The sequence below is a fragment of the Schistocerca piceifrons genome, chromosome X, assembly GCF_021461385.2.
Source record: "Schistocerca piceifrons isolate TAMUIC-IGC-003096 chromosome X, iqSchPice1.1, whole genome shotgun sequence".
In the NCBI taxonomy this organism is placed as follows: domain Eukaryota; kingdom Metazoa; phylum Arthropoda; class Insecta; order Orthoptera; family Acrididae; genus Schistocerca; species Schistocerca piceifrons.
The window spans coordinates 841,038,040-841,058,982 of record NC_060149.1 but is presented as its reverse complement, the minus strand read 5'-3'; the positions used below and the strand labels follow the sequence as shown (position 1 = coordinate 841,058,982).

Sequence of the window (20,943 nt, the reverse complement as noted above, 5' to 3'; positions counted from 1 at the left end):
CATCTGCGGAACGAGAGGTCCTTGGTTCAAGTCTTCCCTCGAGTGAAAATTTTACTTTCTTTATTTTCGCAAAGTTACGATCTGTCCGTTCGTTCATTAACGTCTATGTTCACTGTAAAAAGGTTAGTGTCTGTGTTTTGCGACCGCACCGCAAAACCGTGCGATTAGTAGACGAAAGGGCGTGCCCCTCCAATGGGAACCGAAAACATTTGATCGCAAGGTCATAGGTCAACCGATTCCTCCTCAGGAAAACACGTCTGATATATTCTATACGACACTAGTGACGGCATGTCCGTCACATGACGGGAATATGTTGTCGACCCACCTAACTTGTACACTTGGCGAATGGGTAAAAAGATTCTTCTACCTTACCCGATTTAGGTTTTCTTGTGGATGCATACTACGGCGCACTTACCTCGCATCGGACGGACGGACAGATAATAATTGTCTGAAAATAAAAAATTAAACATTTCACTCGAGGGAAGACTTGAACCAAGGACCCCTCGTACCGCAGATGCTCACGCTAACCACGGGACCACGGCGCTCCTGAGCTCACACTGTCCTTGATGTTGCCTATCTTGCGCATGGACTACTCAGTTTGTATATTTTGCTTATTTTTTTCATAGTTCCGCACAACGTCTTCCTGTTTTCTTGATTGATCAGTGTTCAGTTTTTCAAGGCCTATCCACTGTGCCAACTTACAACTAAATCTGAGGGGGGTGCGATGGGGAGGTTCCCTTGTGAGTAATATTCAAAACGAAATACGCTAGTTGGCACCTATCAACGAGTGCGCGGCTGTTGCGCATGCGCAGTTGTGCACCGACGCGGGTTGCCAGACAGAAGGTGAGCTATTTGGCTTACAACGCAGGGCGATTCCGATATATCGCAGACAGACCAGCAGAGAAGGTGAGACCTCGCGTATATTAACCCCTCTTCCATTTCGCACGGCTGCCAGCAAATCAACAGAGAAGTATCAGTCAACGGTGCCAGCGAGGGTGTTGCGCACCTGACGCCTGCGCCAGAACGCTAGCGTGTGCGCATGCGCGGATACCCCGCGCGGCGCGCAGTCAGTACGCGAGTGTATGTGGGTTATCAAACAATGAGACAGCAATAGATGCTGACGTCGTGCGCGCCAGAGTACAAGGGCCAATAATGTTGCAGAAAAAGTTTCAGTAACGTATTTTGTTCCGCGCGTCGTACTTGGCTGATGTCACTGCCCCCTCGGCCAGTATGTGTACACAAAACTTTTATCGAGCGTACAGGAGCACACCTGCTCCACCTAATCAGCCTGTTGCATTCACAAGTGCAATTGTGCACGCACAACAGTCGTTCTACTGTGGAGGCCTGCACCACAACAGTTTCTCTCACGATTAATGAAACTGGAATGCGCTTTCGCGTCTTATCTGACACATAGGACGCTGGCCGATAATGTTGTCATGTGTCAAAAGAACTGCAATTGAAACCTACTGTGAGCCTCCGTTGGCTGGGGGTAGCGATGTTGGTTCGTACACGGGACGTAGTGGGTTAGAATCTACCTCGAGTATGGATCTAGTTTCTAAATCTGCCGTACTTATTTAATATACAGAGGAGTCCAAAAAAATGTATACACAGTTTAAAAGTCCATAAGTGGCAAACTATTTAAAGGAGTTGTCTCATCTTTGGTGAAAGTGTAGCTTAAAGTCCAACTTAAAGATATCACTGTAGGTGTTCGAAATGGTCAACATTAACAACCACACACAAACGATGTCGCCCAACTGCAGCATGAACTACTGACTGCAACGTGTTCAGTTGAATATTTGCACATGAATGTATGATGGATTCTCGAAGTTCATCCAGTGTTCGTGGCTTTTGTCGATAAACGACGTCCTTTAGTGTTCCCCACAGGTAAAAGTCCAGAGGAGGTAGGTCTGGAGAACGTGGTGAATACGAAACATGAAACCATACGATTCAGCATTTGCAGAAGCCAATGAATCCAGCATGAATTCCAAAGAGCCTCTGGGCTTGTCTCAAAATGGTGTTGTTGTGCACTGCATCCCTCGCCCCCTACCACCCACCCGCGCAACCTCTTGGCACACTGACAGCAGTATTCTAACAAGAATGGTATAAACAACCTACCAAGATCACAAATACGAAAACAACAACATTGTACATCTTTCTCAGAGAGTTCTCCAGTGAAAAGTTTTCAGCATTTCTTTTACAGTCTCTCGTCAGTTAAACAATCCTGTGACCATTCGTGCCTTCCTTTTTTGTATACGATCAGTATCACAAACAGTTCATTCTGGTATAAACCTCATAACTTAAATAGTATTCCAGTATGGACTGTATACCCCATCAATCCAAAAAAGTATCGAAACTGGATTAATACAAAACAGAAAAAAGTTAAAACTCGATTGTAATGTACAGGTGTTCTACATAGTCTCCCCCACTTTAGTATAACGCACAAAACGTTCATACCATCATGCGAAACTGTCATAAAAGTCCTTCTTTGGAATGTTGTTCGTCTCTCGCGTCACACTGGCTCGAACGTCGGTTATGCTGTGAAAGCGTTGGCCCTTCGCGTGAATTTCTGCACTACGTTGTTTTTCGTTCGATTCATATCGATAACCACGAGTCTCGTCACTCGCGATTTTTTTTTCAGAAAAGAATTGTCCCCATTTTGCATTTCAGTCAAGTCGCGGCAGGTATGCACAGGACGTTGTTATTGCTCGGGAGTCAGGGTGTACGTGACAAAATTTACACTCACTTTTCTCCAAAACATTGTAGATAATTTCTTGAACACTTGATTTAGAGATGCTGCTCCATTGCGATTTGTGAAAACAACGTTGACGCACTACGGCTGCACGTCACTACTTAACACTATCGGCACACAGTTACTTGTCGAATGCACGTCTGTTGTTTACACTTCTTAGTTCAAGCTGGTACTGCTGTTACTGCACTGACGTCGCTTATACTCCGGGAATAAAATCGGCTTCTGCACTTTCAGGACTCTCTTTTATGGGTAAAGTGCGTTTTACAAGTATCCTACTAGGAAATAAAAACCCGCTGTTACCAATGCTTATAACTGTGCTTATGTCATCAGTCCATTTCCTATACCAGTTAATTACTATTTAAGCGATTTTGTGAAACATGACTGATTTCTAGTTGTGTAGCACATTTTCACGTAGTAGGTAGTTGCCAGTCTCTGCAAAACTTTATATTTGTGTACACTGGAGGTATTTGGCAGTCTCGCACCAAACTAATACATTGACAAGGAGTAACAAGATATAACTATATTCTTTATCAGAGTACACCTTTCCATAGAGGAACATATCTGCTACGAAAATTCTGAGTCTGCAACCAGCAGTTTCCGCTATAGGGTGAACAGTCTTGAGGTATGACAGCTATCACGTCTGTGTATATAGGAATTTTTGAATGTAGAATAACGTGTTGCGCTCTACAAGTCAATTTACTTGAAGAATTATAGAAATACGTAGTGCATCTACAATGGAGACTACATACAAAACAGAACAAGATTCACACGAGAACCGTACGGACGAGATGAAAAAGATTAAAGCGAGTTCGGAGGCGTATAGACATTTTTACCACTCCCTCCGTACACGAATGAAATACTGAAGCACCTATCACTATGCACTGTCAGTGACTTACAGTGAATACATTGCGACCAACTTAAACGTAGACTCTCCTAGTACGTTATAAATGTTTCAGGCTACCGTTATAAATTTATAGTGGGCGATAGTACAGCAACGAGCTAGTATTTCTTCCGCGAGGTTGAGGCAAAGTTTTTATCTACCTAGGATTTGGACCAGCTCTGTTTTTTATGTAAAAAATGTATCGGAAGATGGCGATACCTACTCGTATGTTAAGTGCAGATGCAGAAAAGTCCACTGCAAGCGTACGATGATCAATATTCGTACCCTCATGAACTGATCTGTGTATCAGTTGACATGGTATTCATGACAGTTAAATGAACTAGATAATATGCAACGAGTTTCTGTATTACACTATGATTTCATTACTTGATGCGCGCTGTTAGTATAAACTTATCACTTTACTATAACCCACACTAATTCGCGCAGACGAGAGAACTCACAGAGTGAGTAAAGTCTTGCTTTGACTGGATTCTCCCTTTCTTTTTAAGCCTTTCACGACTATAATGACAAGATTTCGATAGACCTCGACGTTACACAGTCGGTGGTCTGGCTATTTTCCCCGACCTGTGTAAAAGACGGGAACTTCCGGTAGCCTAGTTCGTAGAGGGCTGCAAGGTTGCCGCAAAGGGGTAGCGAAGGCGATGACCTCTCCCCTCCTGAACTGCAGAGAGAACCAACAGTTCGATAATCACGGCTGCGGGGTGTTCCTGCTGTCAATAACAATTCCTCAATGGTGCTTGCTAAGCAGAATTACGTAATTACAAACCAAAATTTCCATTTTCTGTTCTAAACAGAAACCTTTCTTTGCAAATGGAAATACACAATTTGCGTGAAAATCTTAAATTTTCGCAATTTCGCTGATGCCGTAAAGAACAATGCTCAGAGAGTAAGTGCCAGGCTACGAACCTCAAGGTCTCTTGTTCGATCCCTAGCCGGCCTTAGGATTCACCTTTATCAGTGCTTTAGTAATGTGATAAGTGCCAAGTTGCAACTTGGTTCGGAGACGACCTTGAACAACAGATGTCCCTGTAGTTGGCTGTTTAAGTCAGCTCAAAGGTCAGAGGAAGGCAACGGTATACCTTGAGACGTTATGACCATGCATCATAAATAACTGTGGTGTCCAATCCAACCTTTGTTTTGATGACAGCTTTCCCTCTGTTACATAACTTAAGAGTTATCAAAAAATAACGCAACAAATTATTCGTGGTAGACAATACAAATAATTTAATCATCAAATTAATAACATTTCACTATTAACAAGAAATGGATATTCTATGACGCAATCTCGAGATGCAGTAATATTTTTCAACTTTCGCACACACGCTCCGACATGGTCGAGAATGGAAAAGTGATTCGAAAATGTGGAATAAATTTCCTTATTTCACAATATTTGTGATCATAGACGTGAAATAAAGAAATTTATTTTAAACTTTCTGGCAGGTTAAAACTGTATGCGACTCTGAAAACGGAAATGAGATCCTTGCAATCGTCTTATTGTCATCCAGGCGTGCCTTATCAGTAGAATAAAATTTCAGTATGCCAGTACCATTATCCTTCACTGTCTTGAACCGAGCCGGGTAGAATGCCTGTATAGCTCTGTCAGAAAGATCGCTGACAGTTAAAGCCAAGACTCTGGGTTACACCTCAGGTTTGTCACAGAAGCTTAACCTCTTACAAATTACAACGTACACACGACAGCTACACTACGAGTACCAGAGAAAAGAAAAAAAAGTCGCCATCTGACCAACAAAGTCAAACAACTCCACGGCGTTTGATAACGCCTCTGAAGATTGACTGCACAAGTTTGTGTGTGTAGAAGACATCATTACAACCATTCTTGCCACAGCAAGCCACGCAAGTCGGACAGGTCTGGCACGTTATTCTAAGCGGTCACAGAGATCTTCATTGAGATTACAGTCCGAGAAATTTGCGGGCCAGTCAAAACGTGATCTGCTTCTGAAGTTTCTTACGTCATGTAGTCACAATTTTAGTACAGTACACGCGTAGGGTACTTCGTATAACGCAGTCTCTTCTCCCCTTTCCTGTTCCAGCAACGACTGTTCCGCGAGAATAACGATGGTTCTAGAGCCTCTTTTGTGAGTTAGAATCTCCCTAATTTTACCTTCATGACCTTTTCGGCAGATATACGTAGCGGGAATCAACAAATTTGTTGACCCTCCCTAGAACAAATTTACGGTATATGCAGGGCTTGGTCAGAAATGAAAGTGACAGAGATGGGAGCTTCAGGTGGCCAAACGTTTGGAAAAAATAGCATTTTTGGCACATGTTGGTCGGGGCATGATTATTTTGTGTTAGAGTAACTTCCAGGCAGTGGCTGGCGCAGCGCTAAGAGTACAGGGTGGTAAGCCGAGGGTCGTGGGTTTTAGTCGTTGTGTGGAAAATTTTTATTTTTTTTAATTTTCGGTTTTTACTCACACTGCAAATACACCGATATAATGTTCATTATACTGTATTTACTAATATTTTCATAAAACTCATAAAAAGGAAAGGCAAAAGAAAATTCGATATATGACTGCAAGGGAAAATATAGGATTGTCGTCATTACTTCATCACAACCTGGAAATTTACAAGAACTTTATATAAATTTTTTTGAGTGGTATGATTAAGCCTTAACTGCAGCAGAACCAATTTCTTCTGTTAGTTGGCCAGTGGGAAGAGCAAACAAATCCACAATTATACGACGAGACATTTGAAGACGAAGAAGCATTGCAATCATGCTGTATTAAAGTAATTCCCCCCGTACAAATCCACTTGCTATTGCAACCCTGCGATGTCTGTTGTTATCACCACGTAAAGAATTTATTCATAAAGCTGGGAAACTGCCATCATCTCATTGAGGGACGAAAAGAATTCGCATCCCGATAAGATTCCGTCAAAATACATTCCATTGCCAATATTTGGGGAAGTCATGAGTTAAGTGTGGTTTTCTGTCACAATGTGTGATTAGGGAGAACCTTTTGTGAATGTAAACCATGTTTGTTTTTCTACAGAAACTTTGAAAACACTATGTGATTATAAGAAAAGCGGCGTTCATAACGTGTGCAAGAGACCAAGAGAATTACTGCTTTCCTTGTTGTTACGATAAACATCACCACAGCATGTGTAAATCACCAACTGTAAAATAATAAAAGTATCTAATTTTATACAGGGTGAGTCACTAGCTATTGCCACCAAGAATAACTCCGAAAGTATGATAGGAGCTTAAAAAGTTTTTGGAACAAAAGTTGCATGGCACAACGGGAGCCATAATACCACGTTGGTTTTTTGTTGCTAGGTGGGGTCGCTTCAGAGATATGATGGTCAACTTCGCTTTTTTTAAAAAAATTTTAAATGGGATGCAATAGTTTGGTACTTATTTTCTGATAGCGACTATCGAGACGAGTCCAATGATGTGTAACAGTAAGGTCTTTGAAGACCAACGAATGTCACAAAGGTGGTATGAGCGTCCATTTACAGAAGGTGTTCGAAGTGATGACCATTGGTATCAATGCAGTGCTGCTATCTTCTTATCATGGATTGAGTGGTATTCCTTATCAGACCGGCACTTATCGAAGCACATGCTCTGACATTTCTCTCTCGTATGTCTTCAGGTGTAGTTGGAATGTCTTTATAAACACTTTCTTTTACGAATCCCCATGAGAAAAAATCCAGAGGCGTCAAGTCTGGCTAACGAGCCGGCCACTACACATCTCCTCCGCGTCCAATCCAACGATTTGGGAATTGTCACTGCAACTCATTTCTAGCCATCAGCGAAAAATGTGCCGGACACCTATTGTGTTGATACCACATCCTGTTCCTTGTTCTTAAAGGTACGTATTCCAATAACAGACCGAATGTTTCCGGCAGGAATGTGGTGTACTTCCTACCACTAAGATATCCTTCGATGAAGTAGCGGCCTATAATTCTGTCCTCCAGAATCCCACACCATATATTCACCAACCACGGTTTTAGGTGTGCAACTTGCCGCAGCCAACGTGGATTTTCAGTTGCCCAATAATGCATGTTAAGCAAATTAACATTTCCGTGGTTCGTGGATGTAGCCTCGTCAGTAAATAAAATAAAATTAATAAATGTTTCATCTCTCTGAATCTGAAGTTGAGCCCATCGACAGAATTCAATGCAACGCATACAATCCGTACGAGTTAATTCCTGGTGGAGACTGATATGGTAAGGATGATATTTATGACGATGCAGAACACAAACAACTCTACTCAGGCTCATGCCAGATTCCCTTGCGATTTTACGCGAACTAACACAAGGATCTCGTACCACAGTGGCGACAGTACCAATTTCCGTTTCCTCGTTAGTAACTTTCCTTTGCCGGATATGTTTCCGATGCGTTAAAGATCCAGTTGTTCTCAGTTTATCATACACATATTTAAATGTACGACGTGTAGGATGAGTACGTTGAGGATATCTTTCAGCGTATAAGTCTCTAGCTCTCACTGAATTTCGTTGGCATTCTCCGTAAATGAGAAGCATATCGACTTGTTCTACAAAGGAATACATTATTCACATTCGCTTGATTCGACGACACTAGTATAACCGTTCCTATTAGTGTTGTATTGCGAAACCATCGAATGGTGTTTATGTGTCAATGGCTCATTAGATGGATACGCCGTATTCGGCGAATATTTACTATTTGCACGAAATACGAGACAGAATAGTCTGAGCATGTGCTTCGATAAGTGCGAAAGTGATAAGGAATATCACTCAATGCATGATAAGAAGATTGCAGCACTGCACTGATACCAATGGTCATCACTTCGAACACCTTCTGTAAATGGACGTTCATGCCACCTTTGTGAACTTCGTTGACATTCAAACACCTTACTGTTACATATCATTGGATTCGTCTCGATAGATACTATCAGAAAATAAGTACCAAACTACAGCATCCCATTTAAAAAAAAAACAAAGTTGACCTTCAGATCTGTGAAGCAACCCCACCTAGGAACAAAAAGCAACGTCATATTATGGCACCCGTTGTCCCATGCAACATTTGTCCACAAACTTTTCAGCTCCTATCACACTTTCGGAGTTATTCTAGATGGCAATAGTTAGTGACTCACCCTGTATACGACGTTCTCGTGTCTGACTTACAATCTGTTTTTGGAAATTTATTTGCAATTTCTAAAGTCTTTCACCTTCCCTTTTTGTGCTTATGATGAAAATATTAATAAATACAATACATTGTACATTATTTCGGTGTATTTGCAGTGTTAGTAACTTAAGAATTGAAAATAAAAAATAGGAGAAGATTCCATATGCAGACTCGACCCCACGATCCTCCGTTATCATTTTGTCCTCTTTCCGCTGCGCTAACCGTTGCCTCAAACTTGCCTTAACAAGAACGGCTGATACCTCGACCGATCTGCGCCAAAAATGATATTTTTCTATACTTTTTTTCAAAGAAAATTCCGCACTGGTTGTATGAATGATTTTTTCATACAGCCAGTGCGGAATTTTCTTTGAAAAAATGTCGAAGATTGGCTGTGGTTGCGCGCCCTACAAAACAACATTTTCCTATACGTTTGGCCAACTGGAGGTCCCACCTCCGTCACTTTCATTTCTGGCGAAGTCCTGCATATACCATAAATCTTGACAAAATCGGTGATGAGGAGTACTCGCGGTCCCCTTGATAGGCATCAGACATGGCCGCCAGCCAGCTGCCCAAGAGACTAAATCCGGGTCGTTCACTCAAGGCGCTCATAAAAGTGCCCCCCCCCCCATTCTAAACCCGGCCATCTGCACCATCTGGCAACATTGTAGGATGTCGAAGTGTCTTACGGAAATGTTGTGTGCTCAAGATGTTTAAACCGCATTTCGGCAATCTGTTAATGATATCACTACGATGGAACGTCAAAGGTAACTTTCGTCACTTTCTAACAGGCCAGTAAGAGCAAAACCTCCCAGAAACATTGCCACCAAAGAGTTTGTGGCTGCGTCAAGATCAGAACAATTTACGCTCGAGAGTTTCCTCGCTCTACAGCGGCCACTGACCATTCGCGGCCGGGCTCTTTGCACCAGCCGCCATCCGACCAGATGATTGCGGCACGACGCACTTCGGCACGTTTCTGCTCTTGCACTGTTAGCGAAAAATTGCTTTTTAGTACAGTTTGATTTTCCGCTCGAAACAACTTCGATGAATCGATTGAGCACTATGCAGTTACACGAGACGCGTAGGTTGCTATGAGTGTATTTATCAACTATCATTTTCTTATTTGAAGTTCTAGTATTTTCCGTGCAGTTACGTATTGTATTTTTCATACTTCAGTTTTATGACAGGTGCTTAAGCGTTATTACACAGAGTCGCAAATAGAAACATTTCTAACATTTGAGGCGTATTGTTTCCTTTAGTTTTAATGGAATAGTGCAGGCACTGGAAGCAACTCGAAACATTTCGATCAAGTGGGGGCTAGTGTTATCGGACAAATCACGTCAGGAAAGGATTTTTTTAATGTTTAGTTTTAAGAAAAATCGCTCTGCCATGAACAATCTTCAACTTTCAGGAAGTTTCGAGAATATGACTATTACTATCTCTTTGCCTGAACGTCACCGTTCGCTCATTGAGCATTCCTGTGCAATATTGTTACTGATGACAAGTTATGAAGTCTTTACGTTAACTTCTTCACAAGAAATTAATGGCTAAGACCTAATAAAAGACATTTTCACGAGCACAGGGCCCCTGCAGAGGAGTTCGGAATGCACAACACCCTTTTTGTGCCACTAGATGCAAAATATTGTCTGCTCACACTTACCATTTGGTAGCGGTCATGTGCCTTGTTAGGGTTCATCCATTAATTCACTCTTAGGAAGTTAACGCAAAGGTATCGTAAATTGCCACCAGTAACAATATTGCACAGGAATTTTTAATGAGCGAACTGATGACGTTCAAGCGAAAATTTAGTAATAGTCTCCCGTTTTATTTTTGTAACTTTGAATTATAATACGCAATACTCCTACACCAAAACTCTGTACATAGCCTATTGGATGCAAATGCAGTTCCTCATATAAGTAAATTTTCGAGACTTCCTGAATGTGGAAAACCATTCATGCCAGAACGATTTTCCTTGAAACAGAAAAAGCCTTTCCAGTCATGATTTGCTCGATAGCACTTACCCAACATACGATACAAATGTTTCGAGCTGCTTCCGCCTCCTGCACGACTCCATTAGTCCCAAAACGAACAATTCGTTGGAAATGTTAAACTTTTTCCATTTGTGACTCTATTTCATAACGCTTAAACAACTGTCATAAGGCCGAAGTACGCAAAATCCAATACGTAACTGCACGGCGAATACTAGAACTGCGAATAAGGTTCAAATGGATCTGAGCACTATGGAACTTAACATCCATGGTCATCAGTCCCATAGAACTTGGAACTACTTAAACCTAACTAACCTAAGGATATCACACACATCCATGCCCGAGGCAGGATTCGAACCTGCGATCGTAGCGGGCGAGAGGTTCCAGACTGAAGCGCCTAGAACCGCTCGGCCTGCGAATAAGAAAATGACAGTTGAGCAATACGCTTGTGGGAACCTACGCGTCTTGTGTAACTGTACAGTGTTCATTCGGCTTATGGAAGTCATTTCGCGCGGAAAATCAGACTGTAATAAGAAACAGTTTTATGCTAACGATAGGAGATGAAGAACGGCCAAAATGTGTCTTGCCTGGTCGGGTGGCGGCTGGCGTCAAAGGGCCCGACGGCGAGTGGTCGGTGGCCGCTGTGAACGAGGAAACTCAAAAGCATAAACTGTTCTCGTGTTAACGCAGCCACGAACTCTTCCGCAGAAATATTTCTAGATGGTTTTGCTATTAGTGACCTGTTGGAAAGTGATGCAAATTATCAAATGTTCGGATGCGTGCGAATTCCTAAGGGACTAAACTGCTGAGGTCATCGGTCCCTAGACTTACACACTACTTAAACTAACTTATGCTAATAACAACACACACACATCCATGCCCGACGGAGGACTCGAACCTCCGGCGGGAGGGGCCGATGCAAATTATCTTCGAGGTTTCGTCAGTGTGATACCTTAGCAGACATCCGATATGTGATTAAAAAAAGTAAAGGATTGGACTCAAGCTCGTGACGTTGTGTCTACACTGAGCGACGTTTCCCACTGGATAACGTGCAGATACACCACTGTAACATCTCTAGCGGAAGACCACACTACCTCCAGATCCTTCCGCATCCTACAGTGTTGCCAGATCGTGAAGATGGCAGGACTAATAATGACGGACCCTCAGCTTGATGGGCATCTGAAGTGAACGACTCGGACTTAGTCTGGGTGGCAGCCGACTGGCGGCCAAATTTTGTGTGTTAAGACTGTACACATTCGGAATTTCATCAGTAAACCACTCTGCGATGGACAACGCCTCTCTTGTAGCATCTGCGACTGGTGTCGCATAAGCATTTCCGTGACGCTTTCATGCTTACTACATTTGTGACGAATCGTACTGATCTTCTTTGGATCTGCTCTATTTTATCTACCAGTCCTATCTTGTACAGATCACAGAGTGTCGACCAGTATTCAACTAATAATGAAATGATGATTCTATAAGCTACCTCATTTGGAGGTGGACAGTATTTCCTGAGAATTCTCCCAATGAAACTCAGTCTGGCGTCTGCCTAGCCTGCGATTAGCTTTATGTGGTCGTTTCAGTTAAATCATTACCTATCCTTTCCCCCAGATAAGTAATGGATGTGGCTGCGTCCAATGATCATTTTGCAATCGTGTAATCATTTAATAATGGGTATTTCTACCTATTTATGCGCAATGCGCTTATTTGTTTATATTGGGGATCAACAACCTACTGTGCACAAAGCGTTGCCGGCCGCTGTGGCCGAGCCGTTCTAGGCGCTTCAGTCCGGAACTGCGTTGCCGCTACAGTAACAGGTTCGAATCCTACCTCGGGCATGGATGTGTGTGATGTCCTTAGGTTAATTAGGTTTAAGTAGTTTTAAGTCTAGGGGACTGATGACCTCAGATGTTAAGTCCCATAGTGCTAAGAGCCATTTGAACCAAAAAGCGTTGATCCTCAGCAGGTCTTCCTGCGTTTCGTTACATTGTTTTAGCGTTGAGACTTCTCAATAAATAAAAGTATCATCCGCGAAAAAGCGTCTTTCGATCTTATACACTGTGTCGTTTATACACACTGTGCAAGAAAGTGTCACTTTGTCGAAGCCATATCATTGTTTCCCATTGCGATGAATAAGTTTGAAATTCGGCTCAAAGGTGCCTACAGCCTTCCTTTGTAATGATGTAAGAGCGGGCCTCAGGCTCGGCAATGCTTCAAATAGCAAGGTGTCTGCGCATGTGAAAAAAGCTCACTCCCAAGAAGTTCATATGGGAAGTAAGGTGGATTTATAATGTTACCTTGGCAGCAATTTTCAACAAGAATCTGCCTAATACCATCGTGGACGTGTGACACGATGGGAAGGTTGTCACATCCTCTCTAACCCACAATTAAACCCTACTTTTGACGTCTCTGCGATGGAAGTCAGAATTGCGACATTCAGCGTTGAAATCAAGCGGTTCTTCTATCGGTGGCCGTTTTAGACTCACCGCCTCTCAGTATCGATTCGAAAACACCTAAGGGGATGACGTAAATGGCGTCAACGAAACCACCCCTACCCTTGGGGAGTTCATTCCCACACAGCCTCTTGGGCTCGTATTATACAGGGTGATTCAAAAAGAAAGGACATATTTCGGTACTTCGCGATTGAAAACGACAGTTCGCAGTGCGACGAGCAACAGGACGACTTTCTGTTACCTCCTGAGGGCTTTTCATATCGATTCTGAGAGGTGGTGCTTTTGAAATGTTTCCCTCGGCCACCGATAGGAGAACTGCTTGATTTCAACGCTGATTTCGTGATTCCGATCTCCATCGCAAAGATGTCAAAAGTAGCGTTCCACTGTGGATAAAAAGGGTTGTGACAACTTTTCCATCGTATCGCACGGCCACAGTGGCAATAGGCAGAATTGCGGTGAAATTTGGTGCCAATGTGACATCATTAACCCACCCCACTCCTTATATGGACTTCTGAGCTGTGGCCTTTTTTTCGCATGTGCAGAAACCTTGCTATTTGAAGCAACACCGATCCAGAGGGTAACGTCGCAGGGTGCCCCTATTTTGCATCATTACGGAAGAAGATTGTAGGCACCTTTAAGCCGAATTTCAAACATATGCGTCGCAATGGAAGACAATTACGGAGTTTCGATGAAGTGACATTTTCTGCTCAGGGTATAAATTGTGTCTGAAGACTTCTCTTTGTTATGAATAACTCCCTGGTTCTGTTTGCTAGGAACTTCATGAGATACAATACTCCACGGCGTATACGTATTGAAGCTGTCCTTAGATAACCAGTGCAGGTGTACTGTAACAATTCCAAACCTGGCACAGAAAGCATTCTTAGCCACACGTTATGCCCACATACCTTCGTTTCTGGCCCAACTTGATTGTCTTTCGGCCGTGGTGCTGGAGCAAATACACTACTGGCCATTAAAATTGCTACACCAAGAAGAAATGCAGATGATAAACGGGTATTCACTGGACAAATACTGTATATTATACTTGAACTGACATTTGATTACATTTTCACGCAGTTAGGTTGCATAGATCCTGAGAAATCAGTACCCAGAACTACCACCTCTGACCGTAATAACGGCCTTGATACGCCTGGGCATTGAGTCAAACAGAGCTTGGATGGCATGTACAGGCACAGCCACCCACGCAGCTTCAACACGATACCACAGTTCATCAAGAGTAGTGACTGGCGTATTGTGACGAGCCAGTTGCTCGGCCACCATTGACCAGACGTTTTAAATTGGTGAGAGATCTGGAGAATGTGCTGGCCAGGGCAGCAGTCGAACATTTTCTGTATCCAGAGACGTCCGTATAGGACCTGCATTTTTGCGGTCGTGCATTATTCTGCTGCAATGTAGGGTTTCGCAGGGATCGAATGGAGGGTAGAGTCACGGGTCGTAACACATCTGAAATGTAACGTCCACTGTTCAAAATGCCGTCAATGCGAACAAGAGGTGACCGAGACGTGTAAACAATGGCACCCCATACCATCACGTCGGGTGATACGCCAGTATGGCGATGACGAATACAAAAATGGTACAAGTGGCTCTGAGCACTATGGGCCTTAACATCTATGGTCATCAGTCCCCTAGAACTTAGAACTACTTAAACCTAACTAACCTAAGGACAGCACACAACACCCAGTCATCACGAGGCAGAGAAAATCCCTGACCCCGCCATGACGAATACACGCTTCCAATGTGCGTTCACCACGATGTCGCCAAACACGGATGCGACCATCATGATGCTGTAAACGGAACCAGGATTCATCCGAAAAAATGACATTTTGCCATTCGTGCACCCAGGTTCGTCGTTGAGTACACCATCGCAGGCGCTCCTGTCTGTGATGCAGCGTCAAGGGTAACCGCAGCCATGGTTTCCGAGCTGATAGTCCATGCTGCTGCAAACGTCGTCGAACTGTTCGTGCAGATGGTTGTTGTCTTGCAAACGTCCCCATCTGTTGACTCAGGGATCGAGACGTGGTTGCACGATCCGTTACAGCCATGCGCATAAGATGCCTGTCATCTCGACTGCTAGTGATACGAGGCCGTTGGGATTCAGCACGGCGTCCCTTATTACCCTCCTGAACCCACCGATTCCATATTCCGCTAAGAGCCATTGGATCTCGACCAACGCGAGCAGCAATGTCGCGATACAATAAACCGCAATCGCGATAGGCTACAATCCGACCTTTATCAAAGTCGGAAACGTGATGGTACGCATTTCTCCTCCTTACACGAGGCACCACAACAACGTTTCACCAGGCAACGATGGTCTACTGCTGTTTGTGTATGAGAAATGGTTGGAAACTTTCCTCATGTCAACACGTTGTAGGTGTCACCACCGGCGCCAACCTTGTGTGAATGCTCTGAAAGGCTAATCATTTGCACAACATCTTCTTCGTGTCGGTTAAATTTCGCGTCTGTATTACGTCGTCTTCGTGGTGTATCAATTTTAATGGCCAGTAGTGTATCTTGTGAGCTGAAATGCTTGCGATTCCTGGTAAACCTGAAGCGCAGTATGCGTCAATTTCACATGTGAAATTTGCCACTTACTTGGAGAATTCGTTACTTCGTCATATCGGCATTGCTCCCCTTGTTAAGCTCGGCGAAAGAGACAGCAATTGCGCTACATGATCTCCAAGGACACGCTAAACACTAATCTACACTCCCCATGCAGTTACCTTCCACTCTACATCGTTTTACACCGTATCCAAGTGCCTCGATTTAGCGTTTACGCACAGGTGCCTAATGTTTAGAACGGTGAACTTCTGAAAATATACACAAACATGTCTTACAGCCTCTTATTCCGCATCTTCACTTTACCGTTGAATACTCGCTAAAGACCGAGAGATAAAATTGGTCATGTCATCTTGCCGAATACTGTACTCCAGAAAGGAATCTTCTAAATGTCATACTATACTATAGAAAGAGTGCTTCGTACGTGCGAGAGCTGTTAATGCGCTTGTACAAATTGCGAGGCTTGAACCTGGATCAGTGCCACAACTGCAGCCTCAGTTGCACCTCGTAAACAGTGATATGTCTGCCCACTTCTCACACATTACGGTCCCTCAGCTGTGTTGACTATACAGACACAGATACATTACAGCCATTTAAAAAATTCAATTAACGCTTCTGTGGTTTGCCAGAAATCACTGCGTTACGTATTCGATTGTTTAGACAGTTTTCTCATGTCAGCCAGATCGTTACCGTCAGCAACAATTACGTCCTTTTCGCACTTCTACTCTGTTTCTACTTGCTGACAAATGGTACTGTGTTAGGCTGTTTCGTAATACGTACTGTACCTCAGAAACGATAACTTAGTTTTCCGATCCTCAGAAACTATCAAATACAATCTGGCCATAGGGAAGTGAATATCTTTTCTGGACACGGGAATTCGCAAAAGAATTTTTTCAGTGTCATTACGGAAGGAAATGATCAAAAGCATTTTTATCTAAGATAGCTTTTTAATATATTTAGCCGAATAATTCGCAGGATGTGTAGTTGTATCTCACTAATTTTATTCACAAACCGGTAAATAATACGGTTATTGCAGTACCAACAAGCAGCATCACTACTTTATGGTGATCAAACCAATTTGGTTTCATGTTATTTAATTTCTGACGACAACACTCTCGCCGATATACGAAACTCAACTTCACCTTTTCTCGGACGACATCCTGCGAACCATGGATGAAAGGCAATAAGCAGAGTCCGTATTCCTAGATTCCCGGAAAGCTTTTGACACAGAGTCGTGCAGCAGTCTGTTGACGAAGGTCCGTGCATTCAGATTAGGTTCTTAGATACGTGAGTGACTTGAAGATTATGTAAGTATAGAACCCAGTGCATTCTTTTGGACGGTGCGTGTTTATCAGAGACAAGGGTATCGTCAAGAGTGTTCCACGGAAGCGTGTAGGACCACTCTTGTTCTCTGACGGATAGGGTGAACAGCAAGCTATGGCTGTTTGCTGATGACACTGATGCAGACGAGTACGGAAAACAATCCTGTTAGTGGTGTCCTGCTCGACACAAAATGGTTCAAATGGCTCTGAGCACTATGGGACTTAACGTCTGAGGTCATCAGTCCCCTAGAACTTAGAACTACTTAAACCTAACTAACCTAAGCACATCACACACATCCATTCCCGACGCAGGATTCGAAACTGCGACCGTAGCGGTCACGCGGTTCCAGACTGTAGCGCCTAGAACCGCACGGCAACTCCGGCCGGCTGCTCGACACAGTTGCGGCAAGTAAGTATCTGGGTGTGACGTTGCGAAGCAATACGAAATGGAACGAGCACATAAGGTCGGTTGGAGGGAAGACGAATGGTCGATTTCGGTTTACTGCGAGAGTTCAAATGGTTCAAATGGCTCTGAGCACTGTGGGACTTAACGTCTGAGGTCATCAGTCCCCTAGAACTTAGAACTACTTAAACCTAACTAACCTAAGCACATCACACACATCCATGCCCGACGCAGGATTCGAACCTGCGACCGTAGCAGTCGCGCGGTTCCGAACTGCGCGCCTATACTGCGAGAGTAACTGATCTATAGAGGAGACCGCGTATAGAAAACTTGTCCGACCAATTTTCGAGTACTGCTTAAGTATTTGGGATCCCAAACAGGTCAGGTTAAAGCAAGACATCGAAGTAATTGAGAGGCGTACTACTAGATTTGTCACCTGTAGATTCGATCAACATGCGAGTATTACGGGGACTTCTCGTGATCTCAAATGCGATTCCCTGGAGTGAAGATGACGTTTTCTTCCCGAAACACTATTTGGAAAGTTTAGAGAAGGAGCATTTGCGCCGGACTCCAGAACAATCCCACTGCCACAAACAAATATCTCGCCTAAGGACTGAGAAGACAAGAGAATCAGGAATCGTGCGAAAACATAGAGTCGTTTTTCCCTCGATCCATTTTCAACGGAGACAGGAAAGGGCATTATTACCAGTGGTTCATAGTACCCTCCGCTATGCACCGTCTGATGCCTTGCAAAGTATGTAGTGGGGTGGACAAGAACATGGAAACTAAACAAACATAACACATTATCATGCCTAGTACGGGGTAGGAAAACCGTTGGTATTCAAAACAGCCTCCCGTCGTCTCGGAATAGATAAATAGGAGTATGGCTTTCAAGGGACTATTCCACCATTCGTCCTGCAAAATAAAGGCAAGACAGATAACGATCATGGAGGTGGATAGCGAATGCGCACCCTTCTCTCCAAAGCACACAGGTTAGTAATATTGAGACGTGGTGATTGTGGTGGTCAGGGGAGATGCCACACTTGATCTTCATATTCACAAAACCAGTCCTTGGCGATGCCAGCTATGTGAACAGGGGCTCTGTCATCTTGAAACACAGCATGACCGTCGGGGAACAGACATTGTACCACGGGATGGACACGAACAGCCAAAATAGCCGCATAATACACTACTGGCCATTAAAATTGCTACACCACGAAGATGACGTAATACACACGCGAAATTTTACCGACAGGGAGAAGATGCTGTGATAGGCAAATGATTAGCTTTTCAGAGCATTCACACAAGGTTGGTGCCGGTGGCGACACCTATAACGTGCTGACATGAGGAAAGTTTCCAACCGATTTCTCATACACAAACAGCAGTTGACCGGCGTTGCCTGGTGAAACGTTGTTGTGATGCCTCGTGTAAAGAGGAGAAATGCGTACCATCACGCTTCCGACTTTGATAAAGGTCGGATTGTAGCCTATCGCGATTGCGGTTTATCGTATCGCGATATTGCTGCTCGCGTTGGTCGAGATCCAATGACTGTTAGCAGAATATGGAACCGGTGGGTTCAGGAGGGTAATACGGAACGCCGTGCTGGATCCCAACGACCTCGTATCACTAGCAGTCGAGATGACAGGCATCTTATCCGCATGGCTGTAACGGATCGTGCAGCCACGTCTCGATCCCCGAGTCAACAGATGGGGACGTTTGCAAGACATCAACCATCTGCACGAACAGTTCGACGACGTTTGCAGGAGCATGGACTATCATCTCGGAAACCATGGCTGCGGTTACCCTTGACGCTGCATCACAGACAGGAGCGCCAGCGATGGTGTACTGAACGACGAACCTGGGCGCACGAATGGCAAAACGTCATTTTTTCGGATGAATCCAGGTTCTGTTTACAGCATCATGATGGTCGCATCCGTGTTTGGCGACATCGCGGTGAACGCACATTGGAAGCGTGTATTCGTCATCGCCATACTGGCGTATCACCAGGCGTGATGGTATGGCGTGCCATTGGTTACACGTCTCGGTCACCTCTTGTTCGCATTGACGGCACTTTGAACAGTGGACGTTACATTTCAGATGTGTTACGACCCGTGGCTCTACCGTTCATTCGATCCCTGCGAGACCCTACATTTCAGCAGGATAACGCACGACCGCATGTTGCAGGTCCTGTACGGGCCGTTGTGGATACAGAAAATGTTCGACTGCTGCCCTGCCCAGCACATTCTCCAGATCTCTCACCAATTGAAAACGTCTGGTCAATGGTGGCCGAGCAACTGGCTCGTCACAATACGCCAGTCACTACTCTTTATGGACTGTGGTATCGTGTTGAAGCTGCATGCGCAGCTGTACCTGTACAAGCCATCCAAGCTCTGTTCGACTCCATGACCAGGCGTATCAAGGCCGTCATTACGCCCAGAGGTGGTTGTTATGGGTACTGATTTCTCAGGATCTATGCACCCAAATTGCGTGAAAATGTAATCACATGTCATTTCTAGTATAATATATTTGTCCAATGAATACCCGTTTATCATCTGCATTTCTTCTTGATGTAGCAATTTTAATGGCCAGTAGTGTACTTGGTAGTAATGCTACCTTGCAAAACAACCATGGGGCTCATGAAATAACACACTATGGCTGCCAAAATCACTGAAGCTCCACCATGTTTCACTACCAGTATGTTAACCTGGCCAGAAGTTGGAAAAATGGTGCAACAAGGCTCATCCGACCAAATGTCTTTCTTCCACTGCTCCATAGTCCAGGTTTTATGGCGCCGGCGGCACGTTTTCCTGTTACGGGCATTTGAATCACTGATGAGTGGTTTTGTAATTCCAGCTCACCTTGCAGTTTCCCGCTTAGGGAGTTCCCTTCGTTTTCTTTTGGTGCTGACCGGGTTCGCGAGTGCGACACTGTTCTACAATGATTTTAGCAGCTGTCATCCTCTTACTTTTCGCCACAATTCTCTTCAATGATCGTCTGTCACTCTCACTCAACATACTCTTTTGCCTGCTTAGTGGATGTTTTGTTTTCTATTTCCCTGTATACAGTCTGATTTTCGATGCGGTGCCTCTCGAAACATCGAATACTTCGGCTACATTAGTTACAGAAGCACCCACCATGCAAACGTCAATAATTTGACCATGTTCGAATTTGGTTAGCTCCGACATAATGGACACAAAACTACACAGAACACTGTTCTGACCACGTCTAACACTTGCAGCGTACTGAGGGCACAGAACAAGTGGCGTTCGTGGCCAGTTAACCAGCGCCCCTTGCAGGCTTGACTATCATCTGCATTTGTGTTCAAGCAAGCGTTTCTCGCGGTTTTTACATGTTTTTGTCCAACCACTGTATGTAGATGCAGAAGTAGAATACGTGGAATTTCTACTTGTAAAAATAGTTCAGGATGAAAA

At 44.0% G+C, this 20,943-nt stretch overlaps 1 protein-coding gene across 1 annotated transcript in view; it reads right to left on the bottom strand.

Moving 5' to 3' along the window:
• The window catches only part of LOC124722124 (b(0,+)-type amino acid transporter 1), a 579,051-nt gene that overhangs the window by 307,504 nt on the left and 250,604 nt on the right, over window positions 1-20,943 (bottom strand). The window lies entirely within an intron of this gene.